Below are 24,234 nucleotides of genomic sequence, written 5' to 3'. Positions count from 1 at the left end.
AAATGATGTCTAAGTGTTGGAGTGTGCCCCTGGATATCCGGAAATAAATAAATAAAACATGGTGCCGTCTAGTTTGCTTAATATAAGGAATTTTAAATTATTTAGACTTTTACTTTTGATACATGAGAATATTTTTGCAATTATATTTACTTTTGATACTTAAGTATATTTAAAACAATTGTTTTAGACTTTTACACAAGTAGTGTTTTACTGGGTGACCATCACTTTTACTTGACTCATTTTCTAGTAAGTTATCGTTACTTTTTTCTCAAGGATGACAATTAGGTACTTATTCCACCTCTGACTGCAACTACTTTTGACAAAATAAATTAAGAATTTGAAGTATTTTATCCCAGTGTTTCTTTTTGAAGTTTACACAAATACTGGTATGCTGAAATTTAAAGAAATACACTTTGAAAAAACAAACAAATATATGTTATTGGAATTACTTTATGGAGGGGGTGGAGAACGAAGTGCTGCTGAATATGTACAAAACAGGTCTCCCTCCAAAACGACACCTATTTGGTTAGTATAGACCCTACTGAGAATTTCCCACCCCACTTTAGCTGAGACAAGTAAATTTGGTTTTCCCGTGTAAAGTATATTACAGTGTATTCCATTGGAGGATATAGATTGGGTGGAGTGAAAAGCCAGCAGCAGGCCTTGTGACACAGTCCCCCTAAAAAACAAACCATATTTTGTTAGTAGGGACCCTAATGAGTATTTTTCCACTCCCCTTTAGCTAAGACAGGTAGAAATGTTCTCTCTACAGCCCAATTTTCTCAACATACCAGCGTCAACATTGTATTTTTTCATTATTGGTCTTTAAAAAAAAAAAATCAACCTTATTTTGGATTTGTTTTCATAAATTACTTATCGACATTTCTTGTTGGCACAATAAAAGTGCCTGCTGATAAAAATATATATATATATTTGTAATCAACTAATGATATTGTAATGTGTTGAAATGCGGGCTTTTATCTAGATTTTTTTATTGCCATAACTAAAGTGACGTTATCGTTTGTGCTGCTGGCAGAATAGTACTTTGCGAGAAAAAGGAAGTAGAGTAGCTGGCTAGCAGTTATTAGTCAGCTAGAAAAGCCAGCCAGTAGGTTTGAAAAGGATGTACAATTCAACGTATTTTACTACAAGACAGGTTTTAATATTCGGGTAAGATAGCAATAGCAAACAGGTACACCACCTTGTAGATACATAACTTTGCGGGTTGCTTATGTTTTTGACCGTTAGCTAATTTAATTGCGTAATTTTACTGCTTGATTCTGAACGACAACGTCCTTAGCTAACAGGCTAACGTTAGCTGAATGTATTTGGTTAGCCAGTCTTGATTTAATCAACAAGGGAACTACAAAAGCAGCTTTTTAAATTATCCGTCAGTTGTATGCGCGAAACACAATAAGGAAAGGAGTCATCTTAGACGATGAGAAAAACAACTGAACAAGGTAAGATAATGTATGTTTATCTAGTTACAATGCTTGTTCTGAACGTAAGTTTGTCAATGAACAAATCAATGAAATATGGGAAGCAGACCCTAGACAGAATTGTTGTGCCGTATCCAAATCATTTGGTGTAGGAGTTTTAATGAACTTAGTGTCGCTATAGTAATCATAAGTGATAAGACATTTCATTGCAGTTCATTGATGTCTATAATTCAAGTTACCTCAGTGTCTACTTCCTCTTTGATTCTCATTCCAATGTCCAAAAAAAGCAGCCAGACAAGTTGGTAGTGAACTTAACAAAACATTTTTGCCTCTATACATTGTGACAACGAGTGCTCTTGCTCATTGTCTGAGCTTACACACACACACACACAAGTGTCGCTGACATACGTTTTATGACACATCTTGGAGCAAAAAAGAGTGGGGTAGCCAAGCTTCAAAGTTGGAGGACTCTCTCCTCTGTAATTCAGTCCCACGTCCTTTCACCTCCACCCAACCACATGCTGCCAAAATCCTCCACAGCATTGTAGCTACATTACTAATGTATGACCTGTGGAAAAACTTAATCACAAACAGAAAAAGACCAAATAGGAACAAGGTTGTACCATGTCATTTCAGCAAGCCCTGACACCCATCATCTCTTATTACAGAAACAAATTCAGAGCATTTAGAAGCAGATAAGATAAGCATTCTGGAAACATTATTTTGTTGAAATATAATTATATCTCTGAGAAATTAAGGTAATTGATTGCACCCATATTGGCCATTTACATTTTTTAGGATTCATATAATTTCGAATAAATATAGTACCAAACACATGATTTGGACAACTTTTTTTCTAATGAATAAGACAACCACGGTACCACTTTTTTTTGTTTTTTTTTTGTTTGTTGCATTTGTGGACCAATTCCAATGAATAGGAGGGATTCTTAAAAAGAAAAAACACCTGGAACAGCACCATTTAGTGGTCAGAACCTGGTAAAATCAGGATGTAAGCTGGGACATAAACCCAACAACTTACATTTACATTACATTTAAGTCAAGTTCAACTCTTATCCAGAGCGACTTACAAATTGGTGCATTCACCTTATGACATCCAGTGGAACAGCCACTTTACAATAGTGCATCTAAATCTTTTAGGGGGGGTGAGAAGGATTACTTATCCTATCCTAGGTATTCCTTAAAGAGGTGGGGTTTCAGGTGTCTCCGGAAGGTGGTGATTGACTCTGCTGTCCTGGCGTCGTGAGGGAGTTTGTTCCACCATTGGGGGGCCAGAGCAGCGAACAGTTTTGACTGGGCTGAGCGGGAACTGTACTTCCTCAGTGGTATGGAGGCGAGCAGGCCAGAGGTGGATGAACGCAGTGCCTTTGTTTGGGTGTAGGGCCTGATCAGAGCCTGGAGGTACTGAGGTGCCGTTCCCCTCACAGCTCCGTAGGCAAGCACCATGGTCTTGTAGCGGATGCGAGCTTCAACTGGAAGCCAGTGGAGAGAGCGGAGGAGCGGGGTGACGTGAGAGAACTTGGGAAGGTTGAACACCAGACGGGCTGCGGCGTTCTGGATGAGTTGTAGGGGTTTAATGGCACAGGCAGGGAGCCCAGCCAACAGCGAGTTGCAGTAATCCAGACGGGAGATGACAAGTGCCTGGATTAGGACCTGCGCCGCTTCCTGTGTGAGGCAGGGTCGTACTCTGCGGATGTTGTAGAGCATGAACCTACAGGAACGGGCCACCGCCTTGATGTTAGTTGAGAACGACATGTATAGTGATGTATATGGGTGGGTGCGTTTAGTGAAGAGCTGAAAGCTGTCTGGGAACCATCTCTAGCGATCTTATCTCCCAATCCTGTTCCTGACTGTGTCGGATCACGCCAAGGTTCTTAGCGCTCTGGGAGGAGGACACAATGGAGTTGTCAACCGTGATGGCGAGATCATGGAACGGGCAGTCCTTCCCCGGGAGGAAGAGCAGCTCCGTCTTGCCGAGGTTCAGCTTGAGGTGGTGATCCGTCATCCACACTGATATGTCTGCCAGACATGCAGAGATGCGATTCGCCACCTGGTCATCAGAACTTAAATGACTTTCTCTGGACAGGGGGGAAAAAACATCACCAAATTCACTGAAAATACATTACGTAGGATGAAGAAACAATACTCCGAGCCCCAGCTCCATACTACTTGTCAAACATAGAGAACTGATACTATATACTTGTTGTTGGGGTGGGATGTGGGTGTCTTGACCATTTGTTTGGGTTCCTCATGTCTAACTCATTGTTAGAAAATGTTTACTCCAACTTGGATTTTAGGTTATATTTTTAACATAATAATCCTATACATTTTTAAATAGCCAACTTGTGTGCAGTCAATTAGCTGAATTTCTCAGTGATCAAATTCAATTCAACAAAATAATGTTCCTGGAATACTAATGTCATCTGTTTCTAACATAAACGATTTCAGAACAGTTTGAGATGGGGAGTGCCAATCGTCTTTTTTGTGCTTTTTAAGGTGCAAGATCCCAACAGTGAAATTAGGTGTATGTTTAGCTGAAGTCTGTCATTCTTGAACTTGCTATTTGGTGTTATTCCAGTGGGGGTGTGTAATGTGCAAGTCATTTCCTTCTGATGAAATAGTGTATTTACACTTCCCTCTCTAAGCTGCTCTGTTTGCCATGTGTCTGCATTTAGTGGCCCTTACAGCTTCAACTTCTTTGAAAGAGTTCTGTGCTGAACAAGATACAGCGACCATTTTAACCCCTAACTCTGATTAGTAAACCTGATTGGGGAACAGGAAACCAATGTAATAAATAGAGACTTTGTTTCATAGCTGACTCAAATGCCTTGGAATGTTAAAGATATGAAAGACAGGGTTTCATTTGAATAATTTTCTTCTGGATGCACTGCAGAAAGCACACTGGATCCACATAAAGTTTTTTTTGTTTGTCTTAAGGGCCATATGGCCCCTGGCTCATACACCATTGCCCTACTGTTGTCAGGCTACTGGTGTTGGAACAGTGGGAGGGTTAAAGCTCAGGGTGATGTTCCATTTTTAGGAGTCGACTTCTAATTGGCCTAAACAGCCTGGCAGATGCAATTGAGTGGAACTGTGGGTGGAAAGATGATCAACGTAATTTCTTTATCAGCCAGATATGTCTTGATATTCACTCCATTTACAACACATTGATAAAGGAATGCTTTGATACATCATTTTACAAGCAGTCTATTCTCTCTGATAGTAGGCTAATGTGATAGAAAATATTTGCTCTGTGTCTCAGTACATAGGCTAACTTAACAGAAATCCACACTTGTGTTGACTTCATCCACAATCCTTTTTCCTATTTGCACAGGCAACATTGCTTTTGCATAAGCAACTAAGCAGATGGAAAGCTCTTTTCAGAGAAGTCTCATCAGTTTGATTAATTCACCAAAACTAAACCTGTAGGTCTAGCACTTTAATACAGGAACTGTTGTTGTTCCCTGTTTATGTCTTATCAAGCACACAGCATGTTACACAACTGCATTAAATGTTTACACTTTTTTAATTAGGTTATTTCCTAGGCCCTACATTTCTTAGTCTCATACAATAGCCTTAACGAATGATGCTACTGTACAATGAGTGTACAAAACATTAAGAACACCTGCTCTTTCCATGACACTGACAGCTATGATCCCTTATTTATGTCACTTGTTAAATCCACTTCAATTAAGGGAAGGCGACAGGTTAAATAATTTAAGCCTTGAGACAATTGAGACATTGATTGTGTATGTGTGCCATTCAGAGGGTGAATGGACAAGACAAAAGATTTAAGTGCCTTTGAACAGGGTATGGTAGTAGGTGCAAGGGACAGCGGTTTGTGTCAAGAACTGCAACACTGCAGGGTTTTTCATGCGCAACAGTTTCCTGTTTGTATCAAGAATGGTCCACCACCCAAAGGCCATCCAGTTAACTAGGCACAACTGTGGGAAGCATTGAAGTCAACATGGGCCAGCATCCCTGTGGAACTTTTTTGACACCCTGTAGTCCATGGCCCAACGAATTGAGGCTGTTCCGAGGGGGAGGTGCACGCAACTCAATATTAGGATGGCGTTCCTAATGTTTGGTGTATGTCGGAGGCTTGAGTGTAAGCCATTGACTGTATGGTGTAGGCCTATTGCGTTTTTAATTGTGCGGATATGTGTTTCTTATTTTTAGATGACGTCTCTCAGAAGTGGTTAAGCAAAGTGATGTATATGGGTGGGTGCGTTTAGTGAAGAGCTGAAAGCTGTCTGGGAACCATCTCTAGCGATCTTATCTCCCAATCCTGTTCCTGACTGTGTCGTTCTGAGTTTCTCGAATAACTTGGGAAGTCACCCTCATTTTTCCACGCAGGCCCTAAGCAATGATGACTCATGGCTACTTTGCGAAATTAGGTCAGAGAAAGTATACTGAACAAAAATATAAACACAACATGGAAAGTGTTGGTTTCATGAGCTGAAATAAAAAATCCCAGAAATATTCCATGCGCACAGAAAGCTTATTTCTCTCTGATTTTGTGCACAAATTTGTTTAAATCCCTGTTAGTGAATATTTCTCCTTTGACAAGATAATCCATCCACCTGACAGGTGTGGCATATCAAGAAGCTGATTAAACAGCATGATCATTACACAGGTGCACATTGTGCTGGGTAGAGTAAAAGGCCACTCTAAAATGAGCAGTTTTGTCACACAACACAATGCCACAGATGTCCCAAGTTGAGGGAATGTGCAATTGGCATGCTGACTGCAAGAATGTCCACCAGAGCTGCTACCAGTGTATTCAATGTAAATTTCTCTACCATAAGCTGCTCCCAACGTCATTTTAGAGAATTTAGCAGTACGTCCAACAGGCCTCAATCATTAGGCCCTAATCTATGGATTTCACATGACTAGGCAGGCAGGGGCGCAGCCATGGGTGGGCCTGGGAGGGCATAGGCCCACCCACAAGGGAAACAGGCCCACCCATGGCTGCACCCCTGCCCAGTCATGTGAAATCCATAGACTAGAGCATAATGAATTTATTTCAATTGACTGATTTCCTTTTGAAATGTAACACAGTAAAATTGCTGCCTGTTGCATTTTATATTTTTGCGTAGTTTGTAATGAAGTAGGCCTATGCATGATACAAAAAGTGAATGTATTATATATATATATATATTACAGATGTGTGTGTGTATATATATATATATATATATTATTGCAGTGTTCTCTGTAACAAACCCTGAAGAGTCCCTCTGCACTTCCATGGTCAGATTTAAAAAAATATTTTTATATATTTTTTTTATCCTCCAAATGGTAAAGAATAGGATTTGGGAATCTGATCCTAGATCTGTTGTTCTCTTCTTAGAAACACTAATGAGTCCCCCAGCTCCCCCAGTCTGTTTATGTGCTGCCTGGTCTACCTGTAGAAGTAGTCAAAGCCACCTGCCCTCGCATGATACTATACAACAGTCTCAGCAGTTATTCAGTGGCATTGAAATTATTTTAGAAGATGAAAGGACTTAAACTCACACAATTGCAGGATTCGAGACTGCGACCAAAACAGTAGACCCTTTGACATGGCGATGCGACATCAATTTTAAAATTGGTCTCTAGGGTGGCAGTGAATTGTTTAATTTGGTCACATGTTTTTTTTAAAGTTTACAATTAGCGTTTTATTTTTATTATCAAGATTTATTTAAACAGTAATGGGTATGCAAACCAGGTATAAAAGTTTGTTCCAAAGTCATATTTAAATCTTAGCGATGGACAATTCAGTCATGAACTGTTTAAATAAAAACATTTCTAAAGGCTTTCCCAATTAAATGTTGTAAACTCTGCCATTACATTGTGCTGTACAGAAACACTGCTAGTCAAACACAGGTCTCTTGTAGGGTGTGTAATTTAATTAATGGGAAACGCTACCCTCCACATTGGGGGGGATTGCTCCCAGACTGCAAAAGTTGTTTTCTGATGTTGTTGTTATGGACTTAAAAATAACGTAAAAAGAAGTGTGTGTGTGTGTGTGTGTGTATACACTGCTCAAAAAAATAAAGGGAACACTAAAATAACACATCCTAGATCTGAATGAATGAAGTATTCTAATTAAAGACTTTTTTCTTTACATAGTTGAATGTGCTGACAACAAAATCACACAAATTATCAATGGAAATCAAATTTATCAACCCATGGAGGTCTGGATTTGGAGTCACCCTCAAAATTAAAGTGGAAAACCACACTACAAGCTGATCCAACTTTAACAAGTCAAAACAAGTCAAAATGAGGCTCAGTAGTGTGTGTGGCCTCCACGTGCCTGTATGACCTCCCTACAACGCCTGGGCATGCTCCTGATTAGGTGGCAGATGGTCTCCTGAGAGATCTCCTCCCAGACCTGGACTAAAGCATCCGCCAACTCCTGGACAGTCTGTTGTGCAACGTGGCGTTGGTGGATGGAGCGAGACATGATGTGCTCAATTCGATTCAGATCTGGGGAACGGGCGGACCAGTCCATATTATCAATGCCTTCCTCTTGCAGGAACTGCTGACACACTCCAGCCACATGAGGTCTAGCATTGTCTTGCATTAGGAGGAACCCAGGGCCAACTGCACCAGCATATGGTCTCACAAGGGGTCTGAGGATCTCATCTCGGGTACCTAATGGCAGTCAGGCTACCTCTGGCGAGCACATCGAGGGCTGTGCGGCCCCCCAAAGTAATGCCACCCCACACCATGACTGACCCACCGCCAAACCGGTCATGCTGGAGGATGTTGCAGGCAGCAGAACGTTCTCCACGGCGTCTTCAGACTGTCACGTCTGTCACATGTGCTCAGTGTGAACCTGCTTTCATCTGTGAAGAGCACAGGACGCCAGTGGCGAATTTGCCAATCTTGGTGTTCTCTGGCAAATGCCAAACGTCCTGCACAGTGTTGGGCTGTAAGCACAACCCCGATACCACCCTCATGGAGTCTGTTTCTGACCATTTGAGCAGACACATGCACATTTGTGGCCTGCTGGAGGTCATTTTGCAGGGCTCTGGCAGTGCTCCTCCTGCTCCTCCTTGCACAAAGGTGGAGGTAGCGGTCCTGCTGCTGGGTTGTTGGCCTCCTCCACGTCTCCTGATGTATTGGCCTGTCTCCTGGTAGCGCCTCCATGCTCTGGACACTACGTTGACAGACACAGCAAACCTTCTTGCCACAGCTCGCATTGATGTTCCATCCTGGATGAGCTGCACTACCTGAGCCACTTGTGTGGGTTGTAGACTCCGTCTCATGCTACCACTAGAGTGAAAGCACCGCCAGCATTCAAAAGTGACCAAAACATCAGCCAGGAAGCATAGGAACTGAGAAGTGGTCTGTGGTCACCACCTGCAGGGGGTGTCTTGCTAATTGCCTATAATTTCCACCTGTTGTCTATTCCATTTGCACAACAGCATGTGAAATTTATTGTCAATCAGTGTTGCTTCCTAAGTGGACAGTTTGATTTCACATAAGTGTGATTGACTTGGAGTTACATTGTGTTGTTTACGTGTTCCCTCTATTATTTTGAGCAGTGTGTGTGTGTGTGTGTATATATGTATATGTGTGTGTATATATATATATATATATCTGAGCAAAAAAGAAATGTCCCTTTTTCAGGACCCTGTCTTTCAAAGATCATTCGTAAAAATCCAAATAACTTCACAGATCTTAATTGTAAAGAGTTTAAACTCTGTTTCCCATGCTTGTTCAAAGAACCATAAATAATTAATGGACATGCACCTGTGGAATGGTCGTTAAGACACTAACAGCTTACAGACAGTATAAAATGGAAAAACTCCAAAAGAAAGATGCCCAGGGTCCCTGCTCATCTGCGTGAATGTGCCTTAGGCATGCTGCAAGGAGGCATGATGTGGCCAGGGCAATAAATTACAATGTCCGTACTGTGAGACGCCTAAGACAGCGCTACAGGGAGACAGGATGGACAGCTGATTGTCCTCTCAGTTGCAGACCACGTGTAACAACACTTGCACAGGATCGGTACATCCGAACATCACAACTGCGGGACAGGTACAGGATGGCAACAACAACTGCCCAAGTTATGCCAGGAGAGCACAATCCCTCAATCAGTGCTCAGCCTGCCCGCAATAGGCTGAGAGAGGCTGGACTGAGGGCTTGTAGGCCAGTTGTAAGGCAGGTCCTCACCAGACATCACTGGCAACAACGTCGCCTATGGGCACAAACCCACCGTTGCTGGATCAGACAGGACTGGCAAAAAGCGCTCTTCACTGACGAGTCACGGTTTTGTCTCACCAGGGGTGATGGTTGGATTTGCGTTTATCGTTGATGGAATGAGCGTTACACCGAGGCCTGTACTCTGGATCGATTTGGAGGTGGAGGGTCCGTCATGGTTTGGGAAGGTGTGTCACAGCATCATCGGACTGCGCTTGTTGTCATTGCAGGCAGGCAATCTCAACACTGTGTTACAGGGAAGACATCCTCCTCCCTCGTGGTACCTTTCCTGCAGGCTCATCCTGACATGACCCTCCAGCATGACAATGCCATACTGCTTGTTCTGTGCGTGATTTCCTGCAAGACAGGAATGTCAGTGTTCTGCCATGGCCAGCGACGAACCCATTGAACACGTCTGGGACCTGTTGGATCGGCGGGTGAGGGCTAGGGCATCCCCCCCCTGTGACATCTCTCAGCAAGAATGGGCAAATCTGGTGCAGTCCATGAGGAGATGCACTGCAGTACTTAATGCATTTAGTGGCCACACCAGATACTGACTGTTACTTTTGATTTTGCCCCCCCCCCTTGTTCAGGGACACATTATTCTATTTCTGTTAGTCACATGTCTGTGGAACTTGTTCAGTTTGTCTCAGTTGTTGAAACTTATGTTCGTACAAATATTTACACTTTCAGTTTGCTGACTTTGTTTTATTTGCTGAGTGACATTGCTATACAAAATGGGATTTTCTTTTTTTGAGAGTGAATCTGATTAAACCCAGTTACCTGGAACAATAATTGGCATGGGCCTTTAGATCTTCAGTTCCACAGCTGCACCATTGAGAACATATTGACTGGCTGCATTCCGCTAGGCATCCGACTGCAGGGCACTACAGAAGGTGGTGTGTACGGCAAAGTACGTCACTGGGGCCGAGCTCCCTGCCATCCTTTGCCTGGCTAGCTCAATTGGTAGAGCATGAGACTCTTAATCTCAGGGTTGTGGGTTCGTGCTCCACGTTGAGCGCTCTGTTTGGGGCTCCTGAGTGGCACAGTCATCTAAGGCACTGCATCTCAGTGCTGTAGCCGTCACTACAGACCTTGGTTCGATTCCAGGCTGTATCGCAACCGGACGTGATTAAGAGTCCCATAGGGCGGCACACATTTGGCCCCAGGTTGTTAGGTTTTTCCCGGGGTAGGCCGTCAATGTAAATAAGAATTTGTTCTTAAATCTCTTGCCTAGTTGTTGTTGTTGTTGTTGTTATTATTATTATTATTATTTTTTTTTTTTACATATGTATATATTTCACACACACAGGCGGTTTCAGAGGAAGGACCTAAAAATGGTCAGACCTCCCCCCCCGGACTAACTCTTCTGACTCGTCACATACGCTGATGATTTATTAACAATGAAATAGAGATCTCTTTCACTATACTTTGTAGAAGCATTTAAATGATGCTTTCCCGGGCCAGTATTCTTGTCATTTGGGCCAGTAGCTTTCAGTTGGCACTGGCAAATTTACCTGAATTTCAAGCCCTGCAAGGGCATGCTAATTTAAAAGATGGCTAGTCATTATTATTTATTTATTATTATTATTTTTTTTTTAGTTTATTTTATTTTTACAGGGACAGTGCACATTAATCAACGTTTCAGTAAAAGTGCCGGTTTTAGCCAGCCGGCTAATTTTCAACCGCAGTCCCTGGGCAGGTTATTAAAAACAATTACAATATAGACAATAGCACCATAGACATAGCAACATAGCAACATAGGACAAGCAAGACATAGCATACAGACAGAGCAACATAGGACAAGCAAGACGTAGCATACAGACAGAGCAACATAGAACAAAAAGCAGCATTAGCCTGGTTCTGTATAGAATGCAGGTACATTTATGGGACACAGGTCATTATCGTTGCACAGTGTCAAAAAATTGGTATGACCAGATCAAGAGCTGGTGCCATCAACTGGAAAAAGTTTGTTTGGAACCCTGACTTGGAGAGGAGCTACTGCCTTGAAATTACAGTTCTGTAATAAATAGGCTAGGCCAAGTTGTGACTTTACTTTGAAAATACATCTAAATCTAATGGAACTGTTAAATCACTAGAGAAATGAGAATGAATCAGCCCTAAGTTACTATGTGATAATATTGCTGAGGACATTTCTTGGCATGAAGGTCGTGGACACGTAGAGGCCTGTCTTTGTGTTTTTCAGGGAGGCTGTTTTCTTCCTGTCTCCTGTTGAAGAATACTGGGATGGGCAGGGAGGAGTGATCCTTTGTTAGTGTAGTTTACCTTTAGGCTTTCATTGTAAATAAGAATTTGTTCTTAAATGACTTGCCTAGTTTAAATAAAGGTTAAATAAAAACCTTTCAGTTCCCTCACCAAGTAACTCATTCACTGTCCATAGGCTAGTGTTCAAAAAAGGTGACAAGTTGTCATTATGTAGGCACATTACAGTAATGCACTCCTTTAAGAACATCTATCCCAATTTATATTTGCATGAATTCCAAGTACAGTATAGGAATTTGTACCAGCATTTGTTTTATTTATTTGAACACTAAGCCATTGGTTCTTATAAGCTCAGCAGGTTGCCCTGAACTGGTCATTTCTGAAAAGTTTGTCAAATATAGGCTAGAATATGGAGTTGTTCTTGCAGGTGTTGGGGCCAGGTCCTCTGTCTCTGTCTGTGATTGGCTGAGGTTTTGGTCAGAGCGGGCCTCTAATCCAGAGGAGCCTTGCCTGCAGTATATTGACAGGAATGCTCCTGGGTGTGTCGTTTTGTGGGGAGAAAGAAGAAAAAGAGCTTTGAATTCTGCAGTGAGCAGCTAACCAAGCTATGTGGTGCGGATTTGGCGACAACGTGTTTTTTTTTTGGTACTTTTTAAACGTATGGAAAACGCTTAAGCTGGAGACAGAACTTGGACGGCACTCCAGAATCCTGCTGGCAACTCTGATCTCTCAATGTGGGCAATCTGAATTTATAAATAGCTGCAATTGCAGTGTATAAGTGAAAAAGCAAGACTGTCAATTTGAAGGGATATATTTGTTTGGGGCTGTTGCACTGAGCCTTCATTCAGGCCACCACAGCCATCATAAAATAACATGCACATAATGAAGTAAAACATAATGATGTCATGATGATGAATGATCAAAGACTGAACTAGGTGTTTAGCTGGAGTTTTAGTGTAGCTTAATGTTCATCCACAAAATGCAGCAATTTTCTAGCAGAGTGACGTGTGAAGTGTGTGAGTCATGGACAGGTGACTGCATTTAAAAGCCACTTGTCGCATCATGCACGTCAAAGAGCTATCCCAGAAGATGGCGTAGGCTTAGACAACATCTTAATATGCACTTTCAAAGACCACATCACAGGTTTAGGGGCAGCCCCTGTAGACATTTTCCTTGGTTGTCTTGTCCAGACAGGGAGGGAGGTACCCAAACAGGTACTGGTAGTGTTTTTAAATATTCTATTCCTGTAGACTAGGCCATTCTACATTTATAAATAATATACTGTAAAATTAGTATCCCAGGTCAAGTAGAGACTATTGGACCATGGCTCTACACCCACCCACTAGCGGTTCGGTCCCTGAGCTTAGATCTCTCAGGAAGAGCGCTGTCTGGCCGTGTGTGTGGTGTGGACAAGATGACTGGTTGTTTGCCCTGGTGAGAAGTAATGCATTCCACCCTCTATCCTTTGTGGTCATTGAGCCAGGCCCAGAGACATGACAGGCACTCCCCTGCACCAGACCCAGTCCTAGCATCCACCTTAAACCCGGCTACTCCAGAATCACAACGATCGGTCAAGGTCACCCTGTTTTCTCCATTTCCTCTGATTAGCAGTACAGGTCCTGGGTGCGCTTTGGTTTCCTGTTTTAGAACATTAGCCCGATATTGATGCTTCATAAACTTCAGAATTGCTGTAATATGTCCATGGCTGAGTTACTTGAATTTGTTGCGATGTGAAAAGTTATATCTATGAAGTGAAGTGAATTCCCCCGCTGCTCTTCATGATGGTGATGATGAATATCAGTGGCCTGTTCCAGTGCCACAGTTCCAAGGTTCCTCTGGAGACCAAGGCCCAGTAAATAAACACTGTGTACTTGAGAGAACACAGAGAAAATAACAGGAGGCTAAAGAGACCCGTTCATAACGGGGCTCCCACCCACCATTTTGACTTGACGATTAATGACGGCACAGGTGCAAAGGAGGGACATTTTTGAAAAAATAAATAAATCAGCCAGGCGAGGCAATAATAGTGATGAATGATTCCCATTGAATGTGCCAGCTAGTCCAGCAACGGCAGTCAGTGTGACTGAACTGAACTCTGTATATGTTCCAGGCTGCAGCTCGAGCTGGCTGCGTAGTGAGGGATGCCTTAACGATTATGGTGAGTGATGGGTGGTAAAGAACAGAAGACCTACCGTAGACTGTGTTTGGTATTGCCCGGGTTCACCTGGTTGCGTTGGCTTGTAATCTATTGTTACCTTTGTCCAAGTCTGTCAGTTCACGGCTGAATGTCTCCATTTATGTTTTCGTGGAAGATTCTATATCTTGCTGAATGTTAATATAATTTACATTTTAGGGTCATTTGGGGTGGCCGGTAGCCTAGTTGCAAGATCGAGTCCTCGAGCTGACAAGGTAAAAATCTGTTCTGTCCATGAGCAAGGCAGTTAACCCACTGTTCGTTCATAGGCCGTCATTAAGAATTTGTTCTTACCTTTATTTAACTAGGCAAGTCAGTTAAAATTCATTTTTAAAAAGGATCCATATGGAAGTGGCACTGTCAGCAGGCCTAGGCTGTAGGCCTAGACCACATTTTATGGTTCGGGGCAACATTGTGGTTTTGAGATGGCATTCTAGTTCAGCAAAATTAACTGACTTAAAAACAATGTGCTTGAAGCTGTTTAGATCATGGTCAGTAAAGTGACAAACTGTGGATTTTCAAGGTGAGAAAGGAGTTATCCTTTTTAAAATGGTTGTAGTCGCACCTTTTTAGTGCAGGAACCCGACAGGGCACCCAAACATCACCAGGGGCACGCCACAGTGAAGACTGTACCACTGCCCTATAGGAAGAGATTACACAAGCCCTCCTTGGTAACAGACAAGCTCCTTATATCAACATGCTGTTTTATGGCAATCCCGGTTGAACACATGGTTTAGTCTGATGGGGTGTGGTCCGGGTTTAGTACTTGACCTTAAGCTCCTGTCTTCAGAGCATTGTCTACTAGGAGTAGGAGTGAGGGAGTATGGGAGGGCTTAGCAAGGGGGGAGGGAACAGTTAGTGGCTATTCTGGTGCCACAATGGAGTCATGTGTTTTTAGAGCAGAGGCCCACATGAGTGCTCCCGCACAATATCCCCTCTGTCTGCCTCCTTGCCACAACTTCCCATTCACCTCTTGAGTTCTGCCACTTGACGCTCACAGCTGCTCCCTCCACACCTCCCCCTATTCTTGCCCACGTCTTGAGAGAATACCCCCCCAGTCTCTTTACTCAAGCTTATTCAGGAGGGATGCAGCATTACAGAATGTACAGACATGTTTCGATGGGATGTAGATTGAACAGTTGTCAGCTCCAGAGGCCTCTAACTGTAAATAGTCTGCTCTATGGTTTATTTCTCTCTTCAAAATTCTGCTCCACACTGACCTAACCCCACCAGGTCTGAGCAGTTTTAAGGGCAAAAGGCAGGATGTCCTGAGCCATGGAATGCTCTGGATTTCCTTATTGTAAAGGTAATGTTTCATGTGACCGCATTGAGTTGTTTCGGCTCATCCGCCTGACTGAAGGCACATTTCCCCTTTAACGCCGTCATCCCCATCCATTCAAGCTGCCTTCTGGTTAAAATAATCTTCTGCTGGGAACTCCCCTATTCTCATGCATGCAGGTCCTCTGGATTGAAAGTTGTGATTTAACCTCGTTGGTCTGCTGCGTGTGGTTTATAGACTTGTTAGCTGACAACGTCCCAAACGATGGGGCAGAAGTCTGTTGTGTTATGATTCTGGACTGTCAGAACTGGCAACAATGACAAGAAGTTTCTATGTTGGGAATCGTAGGTGGCTTGTTTCAGCTCATTGTATCTTGTTATTGATACCTTGTTTTGACTCCTGACACATCTATACTAATATGGCAAAAATTCACTGCTAACTAACAAAATGTGATGTCTCAAATGCATCACTACAGTTACTTGTCACATGCATTATAAACAACAGGTGTAGACTAACAGTGAAATGCTTAATTATGGGTAGCGCTGTTAAGGTGACCGTATAACCGCCACAACGGCTGTCACGAGTCATGACTGCAGTCAAATTCCACTTCACTGTTTAGTCATCATAATTGGGCTTCTCCAAGAGCTGATGCTGTTGATGGTCATTATTAGCCAACCAAACTTTCTAACTGCCTGGTACTCAGCACTACATTTGATTTATTTATTTAACCTTTATTTAACTAGGCAAGTCAGTTAACTTCTCACGGGCAGGTGGGACGCTACCGTCCCATCTCGACAACTTCCGGTGAAATTGCAGTGTATGAAATTCAAATTATAGAAATATTTAACATTCATGAAAATACAAGTGTCATACATAAAAATAAAGCTTAACTTCTTGTTAACCTCTTGGTGTTAGGGGGCAGTATTTTCATTTTTGGAAAAAAACTTTCCCGTTTTAAACGGGATATTTTGTCAGGAAAAGATGCTAGAATATGCATTATTGACAGCTTTGGATAGAAAACACTAACTTTTCAAACTGTAAAGATATTGTCTGTGTATAACAGAACTGATGTTGCAGGCGAAAGCCTGAGAGAAATCCAATCCGGAAGTGCTCCAGGTTTTGAAAGTGCTGCGTTCCAATGACTCCCTATATGGCTGTGAATGTACCATCAACGAGCTTACGCTTTCTACGTATTCCCCAAGGTGTCTACAGCATTGTGACGTAGTTTTACGCATTTCTGTTGAAGAATAGCCGTATGGGGACACATTGCGTAAGTGGTCACATGGTGGCTCAGAGAGATTCTTGCGTAAAGTGCAGAGGTAGCCATTACTCCAATCGGTACTAGAGAAAACGGAATTGTCCCGACGGATATATTATCGAATAGATATTAGAAAAACACCTTGAGGATGGATTCTAAACAACGTTTGCCATGTTTATGTCGATATTATGGAGCTAATTTGGAATATATTTCGGTGTTGTGGTGACCGCAATTTCCGGGCGATTTCTCAGACAACCGTGAAGAACAAACAGCTATTTCGCCTACAAAAAATATTATTTTTGGAAAAAATGAACTTTGGCTATCTACCTGGGAGTCTCGTGAGTGAAAACATCCGAAGTTCATCAAAGGTAAACGATTTAATTTGATTGCTTTTCTGACTTCCGTGACAAGTTTGCCTGCTGCTAGCAAGGCATAGTGCTATGATAAACTTACACAAATGCTTGTCTAGCGTTGGCTGTAAAGCATATTTTGAAAATCTGAGATGACAGGGTGATTAACAAAAGGCTAAGCTGTGTTCCAATATTTCACTTGTGATTTTCATGAATAGGAAGATTTTCTAGGAAGATTTATGTCTGTTGCATTATGCTAATTAGTGTCAGATGATGATGATGATAACGTTCCCGTTCACGGGCTGGGCGTCACTACAGGTTAATCCAGCCGCTGTGTCAGATTTTAAAAATGCTTTACGACGAAAGCACACCATGCAATAATCTGAGGACAGCGCCCTGCATTCAAAAGCATGAAAAACATTTTTCGACCAGGCAGGTGTGCCACAAACGTCAGAAATAGCGATATAATAAATGCCGTACCTTTGAAGATCTTCTGTTGGCACTCCAAAAGGTCCCAGCTACATCCTTTTGTTCGATAATGTCCTTCTTTATATCCCCAAAAACTCAATTTAGCTGGCGTGCTTCATCCAATAATCCACTGGTTTCCCTCCTTCAAAATGAATCCCAAACGTTACCAATAAACTTCTACAAACAAGTCAAACAACGTTTATAATCAAACCTCATGTACCCTAATATATAAATAAACAATAAAATTAAGGCGGAGAATCATTATTTTACTGGAGATAAACAACAAAAGTTATGCTCTCATCCAAATTCTAGCTCATTGTTCCAACAAGCCTGAAACTCTTTCTAAAGACTGACATCTAGTGGAAGCCCTAGGAACTGCAATCTGGGAGGATTTCGCCGAATAATAATCATGACAGCCATTGGAAACAGTGGTAGGCTGAAATAATTTTGGGGGGGATGGTTTGTCCTCGGCTTTTGCCTGCCATATCAGTTCTGTTATACTCTCAGGCATTATTTGAACAGTTTTAAAAACTTTAGAGTTTTCTATCCAAATCGACCAATTATATGCATATCCTAGCTTCTGGCCCTTCTGGGCACGCTTTTCATCCGGATGTCAAAATACTGCCCCCTACCCCAGTTTAAGAGTGAATTCATATTTACAATGATGGCCTAGGAACAGTGGGTTAACTGCCTTGTTCAGTGGCAGAATGACAGATTTTTACCTTGTCAGCTCGGGGATTCGATCTAGCAACCTTTCGGTTACTGGCCAAACGTGCACCACACAGTCGGTGCCTGTATTTAGTTCATGCTAGTGAGGTCCGAGAATCCACTCTCCCATAGGTACGTGGTTGCAAAGGGCATCCGTGTCTTAACAGCGTGATCACAGCCCAATCCAGAAATCTGGCAGTGGCTTCTGAATTTTAAATTCAATTTTCATAGAACCGCTTGTTGCATTTTCGATGAGGCTCTCTTGTTCAGATATTGATAAGTGGACTGGAGGCAGGGCATGAAAGGTATAACGAATCCAGTTGTTTGTCGTCATTTTGGAAAGTACCTGCGTAATTGCGCACCCAATTCACTCTGGTGCTTCGCTATGCCACATTTGACATTATCCGTAAGCTTTGAGTTAATTTGCACACAAAATCATACAATGATGGAAAGACCTGTGTGTTGTCCTTGTTAATGCAGACCGAGAAGAGCTCCAACTTCTTCTTAATCATATCCGCAATTTTTGTTCCGCACATTGAATATAGTTGCGGAGAGTCCCTGTAATCCTAGATTCAGATCATTCGTGCGAGGAAAAATTCCCACCCAGATAGGCCAGTCGTGAGAAACTAGTCGTCATGCAAGCGTTAAGACAAGTGAAAAGTATGGTCAGTGAAAGAACTTTAAGATCATCTCAATTAAAACATGTTTATACTTTGCCCCTTGATAACCAGCACACTTCTGTATGTTGTAGAAGTGTTACATGGTCGCTGCCCATATCTTTGTAAAGTGCAGAAAATACGAAAGTTCAGGGGCCTTGCTTTAATAAAGTTAACCATTTTCACTGTAGTGTCCAAAATATTTTTCAGCAAGAGCCTCTCAGTGGATGCTGCAGTGTACCCAAGTGGCGTCGGGTGCAACTGCTTGCACTCGCGTTACCACTCCACTGTGTCTCCCTGTCATGGCTTTTGCACCATCAGTACAGCTACCAATATGAGCAGCAGCTACGTTTGGCTACATAGTGGAATTCCCGCGAGAGAGTAATGGTTAATAGGTTTGGATGTTAATTATTTGACGAGGCTACCTGTATTTGATATTGTGTTAATTCGTTGAACACTAGATGGTTAATTAAATAGTATTTTTTGCAGTGAAACAAGCCTAATCAGGCAGTCAGGCAGGGGGGGGGGACGACATCACCCAAATGTATAGCTCTGTTGGAAATATAAATGGACTTTTGAAATGTATTTAAAAATAAATACATTGGAATCTTACTTATTTGGATTACCCACGACGGCATTGCGCGTATCCCAGTTGTGGGAATACCTGACAAACTGTAGGCTTGTTCATTTATCTGACAAGATTTTATATTGTATGATTTTTTTTATAGTAAAAAGAATAGAATTGTACTTAGCTGAATAAAGTAGAAAGGATATTTTTCCCATTCCGGAGCGAGTGCACATATGAAGTGGCTCTGAGCATAAAAGTGATAATTTGAAACGGGTCCTATACGATAGATTTAGTTGTGAATGATAGACCTTAATGGCTTAGAAATCGAAATTATATATATTGGCCTGCATGATGCTAGGATTTGAGAAAGTTGCATCTCAACTAGAGGTCGACCGATTAATCTGAATGGCTGATTAATTAGGGCCGATTTCAAGTTTTCATAACAATCGGAAATCAGTATTTTTGGGAGCAGATTTTTGCCGAATTTAAAAATAAAAAAAAGTTTTATACCTTTTTTTATTTAACTAGGCAAGTCAGTTAAGAACACATTCTTATTTTTAATGACGACCTAGTGGGTTAACTGCCTCATTCAGGGCAGATTTTCACCTTGTCAGCTCAGGGCATTCAATCTTGCAACCTTACTGTTAACTAGTCCAACACAATAACGACCTGCCTCTCTCTCGTTGCACTCCACAAGGAGACTGCCTGTTACGCGAATGCAGTAAGCCAAGGCAAGTTGCTAGCTAGCATTAAACTTATCAAAAACAATCAATCATAATCACTAGTTAACTACACATGGTTGATGATATTACCTGATATTATCTAGCGTGTCCTGCATATAATCTGACTGAGCTGTGGTAGGCAGAAGCAGGCGCGTAAACATTCATTCAAACAGCACTTTCGTGCGTTTTGCCAGCAGCTCTTCCCGAGATGAGGCACTTTCCCTTCTGTCTATTTTTTCAATGATGCCTGGTAGGCTACTTCAGTTTAATTGAGGATACAGTGGGGCAAAAAAGTATTTAGACAGCCATCAATTGTGCAAGTTCTCCCACTTAAAAAGATGAGAGGTCTGTAATTTTCATCATAGGTACACTTGACAACTATGACAGACAAAATGAGAAAAAAAAATCCAGAAAATCACATTGTAGGATTAAAAAAAAAAAGAATTTATTTGCAAATTATGGTGGAAAATAAGTATTTGGTCACCTACAAACAAGCAAGATTTCTGGCTCTCACAGACCTGTAACTTCTTCTTTAAGAGGCTCCTCTGTCCTCCACTCGTTACCTGTATTAATGGCACCTGTTTTAACTTGTTATCAGTATAAAAGACACCTGTCCACAACCTTAAACAGTCACACTCCAAACTCCACTATGGCCAAGACCAAAGAGCTGTCAAAGGACACCAGAAACAAAATTGTAGACCTGCACCAGGCTGGGAAGACTGAATCTGCAGTAGGTAAGCAGCTTGGTTTGAAGAAATCAACTGTGGGAGCAATTATTAGGAAATGGAAGACATACAAGACCACTAACCTCCCTCGATCTGGGGCTCCACGCAAGATCTCACCCCGTGGGGTGAAAATGATCACAAGAACGGTGAGCAAAAATCCCAGAACCACACGGGGGAACCTAGTGAATGACCTGCAGAGAGCTGGGACCAAAGTAACAAAGCCTACCATCAGTAACATACTACGCCGCCAGGGACTCAAATATGGTATTGGAATGCAGTGAGCATGTTGACTGCAGGAATGTCAACCAGAGCAGTTATTACATTACTTAATGTTAATTTCTCTACCATAAGTCAACTCCAATGTCGTTTTAGTGAATTTGGCAGTACATCCCACCAGCCTCACAACTGCAGACCACGTTTAACCATGCCAGCCCAGGACCTCCACATCTGGCTTATTCACTTACAGGATCGTCTGAGACCAGCCACCCGGACAGCTGATAAATTGTGGGTTTGCACAACTGAATTTCTGCACAAATTGTCAGAAACCATCTCGGGGAAGCTCATCCTCCTCACCAGGGTCTTGATATGACTGCAGTTCGGTGTCGTAACCGACTTCAGTGGGTAAATGCTCACCTTCGATGGCCGCTGGCACGCTGAAGAAGTGTACTCTACACAGATGAATCCCGGTTTCAACTGTACCGGCAGATGGCAGACTGCGTGTAGGGCTTTGTGGTGGCGAGTGGTTTGCTGATGTCAACGTTGTGAACAGAGTGCCGCATGTTTGCGGTGTGGACAGGCGCAAGCTATGGACGACAAACACAATGGCATTTTGAATGCACAGAGATGCGTGACGAGATCCTGAGGCCCATTGTCGTGCCATTCATCCTCCGCCACCACCTCATGTTTCAGCATAATGCACTCCCCCATTTTGCAAGGATATGTATACAATTCCTGGAAGCTGGAAATGTCTGTTCTTCCATGGCCTGCATACTTACCAGAATTGCCACCCATTGAGCATGTTTAGGATGCTCTGGATCAATGTGTATGAAAGCGTGTTCCAGTTCCTGACAATATCCAGCAACTTCGCACAGCCGTTGAAGAGTGGGACAACAGGCCGCAAATCAACAGCCTGATCAACTCTATGCGAAGGAGATGTGTCGTGCTGCATGAGGAAAATGGTGGTCATACTAGATACTTACTGGTTTTCTCATCCACGCCCATACATTTTCTTTTCAGCTTTCTGTGACCCAACAGATGCATATTTGTATTCCCAATCATGTGACAGCCATAGGTTCGGGCCTAATTAAGTATTTCAATATGAACTGTAACCCAGTAAAGTCTTTAAAATTGTTTTTTGTTTTCTGTGTTAAAAAAAGTTTGACACACCTGTTTGTAAGCTTTTAAATTCATTCTCAACTATTTTATATTTTCCAGCGAGGGATGTATGGTGTGTATACAAAACGGCCAACTTTGAGCACCTTTTTGTCTCTTGAATGATTTGTCATTCTGGTCCAAAAATTCACTTTCTGACCTCTTCTCCAATGGGCAAATATGTATTGGAAGGTTTCTTTCAAATCAAAATGGGTTAAAGTGATTTAGAACCCTCTGCTCTAAAAGAGGGGAAGAATTTGGTGGGTTGACTGGGAGAAGGTAAAAATAAGTAGGCTTATTACCTAGTGTTAAAACAATTAGGCCTACACAGTAAGCATGAGCCCCTATAAAATATGCCATCATGACCGCGATGAAAACCATTTATGAAGTGCCATTTAAACCGGCCTAAAAAAATATAATGTTTCATTGTCACATACGGGCGGTATGTAGCCTAGTGGTTAGCGCGTTGGGCCAGTAACCGAAAGGTTGCTTGATCAAATCCCCAAGCTGACAAGGTAAAAATCTGTCGTTCTGCCACTGAACAAGTCAGGTAACCCAATGTTCCTAGGCCGTCATTGTAAATAAGAATTTGCTCTCAGCTGACTTGCCTAGTTAAATAAAGGTTCAATAAAAACATGTGGTGGTTTACAGGGTCCGCCATAGTAGTACGGCGCCCCTGGAGTGAATTATGGTGAAGTGCCCTTTAGCATCACCAGAATTTTCATCTTGACTCTGGTATTCAAGCCAGCGACCTTTCGGTTACTGGCCCAACACTAACTGGCTACCTATCCCCCCTAGCCTACTTCAAACGGAGAAAAGGTTGGTTTAAAGCCATGAAAAGGAGACCGACCATGTTGTTTTCCTTCCTTGTGTGTGGGCACGCTGTGGCCTGGCCTATAGCACTCATAGCTCCTCTCCTGACACCCTTTGCAGGGGAAACTAAGTAACTTGGCATCTGGACTGTGTTACTGGAGCAGTGCCACATGTGAGGCTGTGGGGGGGCAGAGCTCGGGAGCTCGTGCCAGGCCTGTCGGATTACCGACCTGCTGTGTAAATTACACAAAGGGGTTTTATTGAGCCCAGCTAAAATTGGTGTTGAATTCCCTGAGGAACAGAGGGAGAGGTTCGATGTACAGTCTCATCCCGGGGTCATGATCCAGTTATATATTTTGCAAACGTACTCCCTGCTGCTGCTGCATGCATGCCAATCAGCCCTCTGCGTGTCCCATGAAGACCTTGTATGAACACAGTGTTAGGTCTATGCCTGCCTTCAAGAGATGTGAGCTTGTGACGACAGCTGGCTATTTGTTTATCTATTGATCACTTGTGCATGTTTCTGCAGTACCTAATCAATACAGTGCAGTCTGTGGACCATACTCACTGGCATCCCATTGTTAGTACTCTTCCATTTGGTACTGATGGGCTATTCCAGAGGAGAATAGCCCATCAGATGTCTGGCTGGCTCATTGTTAGTCTTTCCCTTGTCTGTCAGCTTACTTTTATATGGAATATTTTACCAAATGTTTATTTGACATTTGAGTAATTTAGCAGACAATTACTTACAATTACTTACAAAGACTTACAATTAGAGCATTTATCTTAAGATTGATGTGGTTGTCACTCCCAGCTGTCTTGGCGAGTACATTTTCCTTAAATAAAATGGCAATGTCAGTGCTAGTGGATGTGGCAGAACGGGGTGTAGAGTTTGAGAATATACAAATCGAATGCAGTTAGGGATCCCTCTATTCTCCTATTTACTTTTCCCTGAAGAAAGAAGCAGATCATTTTTAAACTCGTGTTTTGTTAATGGCTGGCAAGGTTTAGGGAACCAAGTGGTGTTGGTGGGGAGGAGGGGGCTGCCTGCATCGCTCTTTTCTGCTGGCCCCGGAGTTTCTCTCTGCCCTGGCCGTCTGCTAGAAGAGTTAAATCTCTGAGGTGTTCCTTAAACAAAGGCAGTGTTTCTGTTTCAGCCACATGCTTCAGCGGGAGGCTCTCTTTCATTCAGACTGACTCTGTTTGCATCTGCACTTTATAAAAGGGACTCTGGCTGATTTTTCCACTGCAG

General features: G+C 42.4%; 1 protein-coding gene across 9 annotated transcripts in view; it reads left to right on the top strand.

The window, feature by feature from the left end:
- The first annotated feature begins 1,055 nt into the window (after nt 1-1,055).
- Nucleotides 1,056-24,234, top strand: part of LOC118388632 (unconventional myosin-IXb-like) — a 102,274-nt gene continuing 79,095 nt past the window's right edge. For 6 of the 9 annotated variants that reach the window (XM_052528612.1, XM_052528627.1, XM_052528601.1 and 3 more), the window contains exon 1: nt 1,056-1,460. The gene's annotated coding sequence lies outside the window, so the exon portion shown is untranslated. The remainder of the gene's footprint in view (nt 1,461-24,234) is intronic. The other 3 variants (XM_052528636.1, XM_052528633.1, XM_052528595.1) reach the window with 2 other exon arrangements.

This window comes from Oncorhynchus keta, chromosome 1 (genome assembly GCF_023373465.1).
Source record: "Oncorhynchus keta strain PuntledgeMale-10-30-2019 chromosome 1, Oket_V2, whole genome shotgun sequence".
NCBI classification, from domain to species: Eukaryota; Metazoa; Chordata; class Actinopteri; order Salmoniformes; family Salmonidae; genus Oncorhynchus; species Oncorhynchus keta.
Note: the sequence above shows the minus strand (reverse complement) of the source record. Positions and strands in the feature narration are given on the sequence as shown.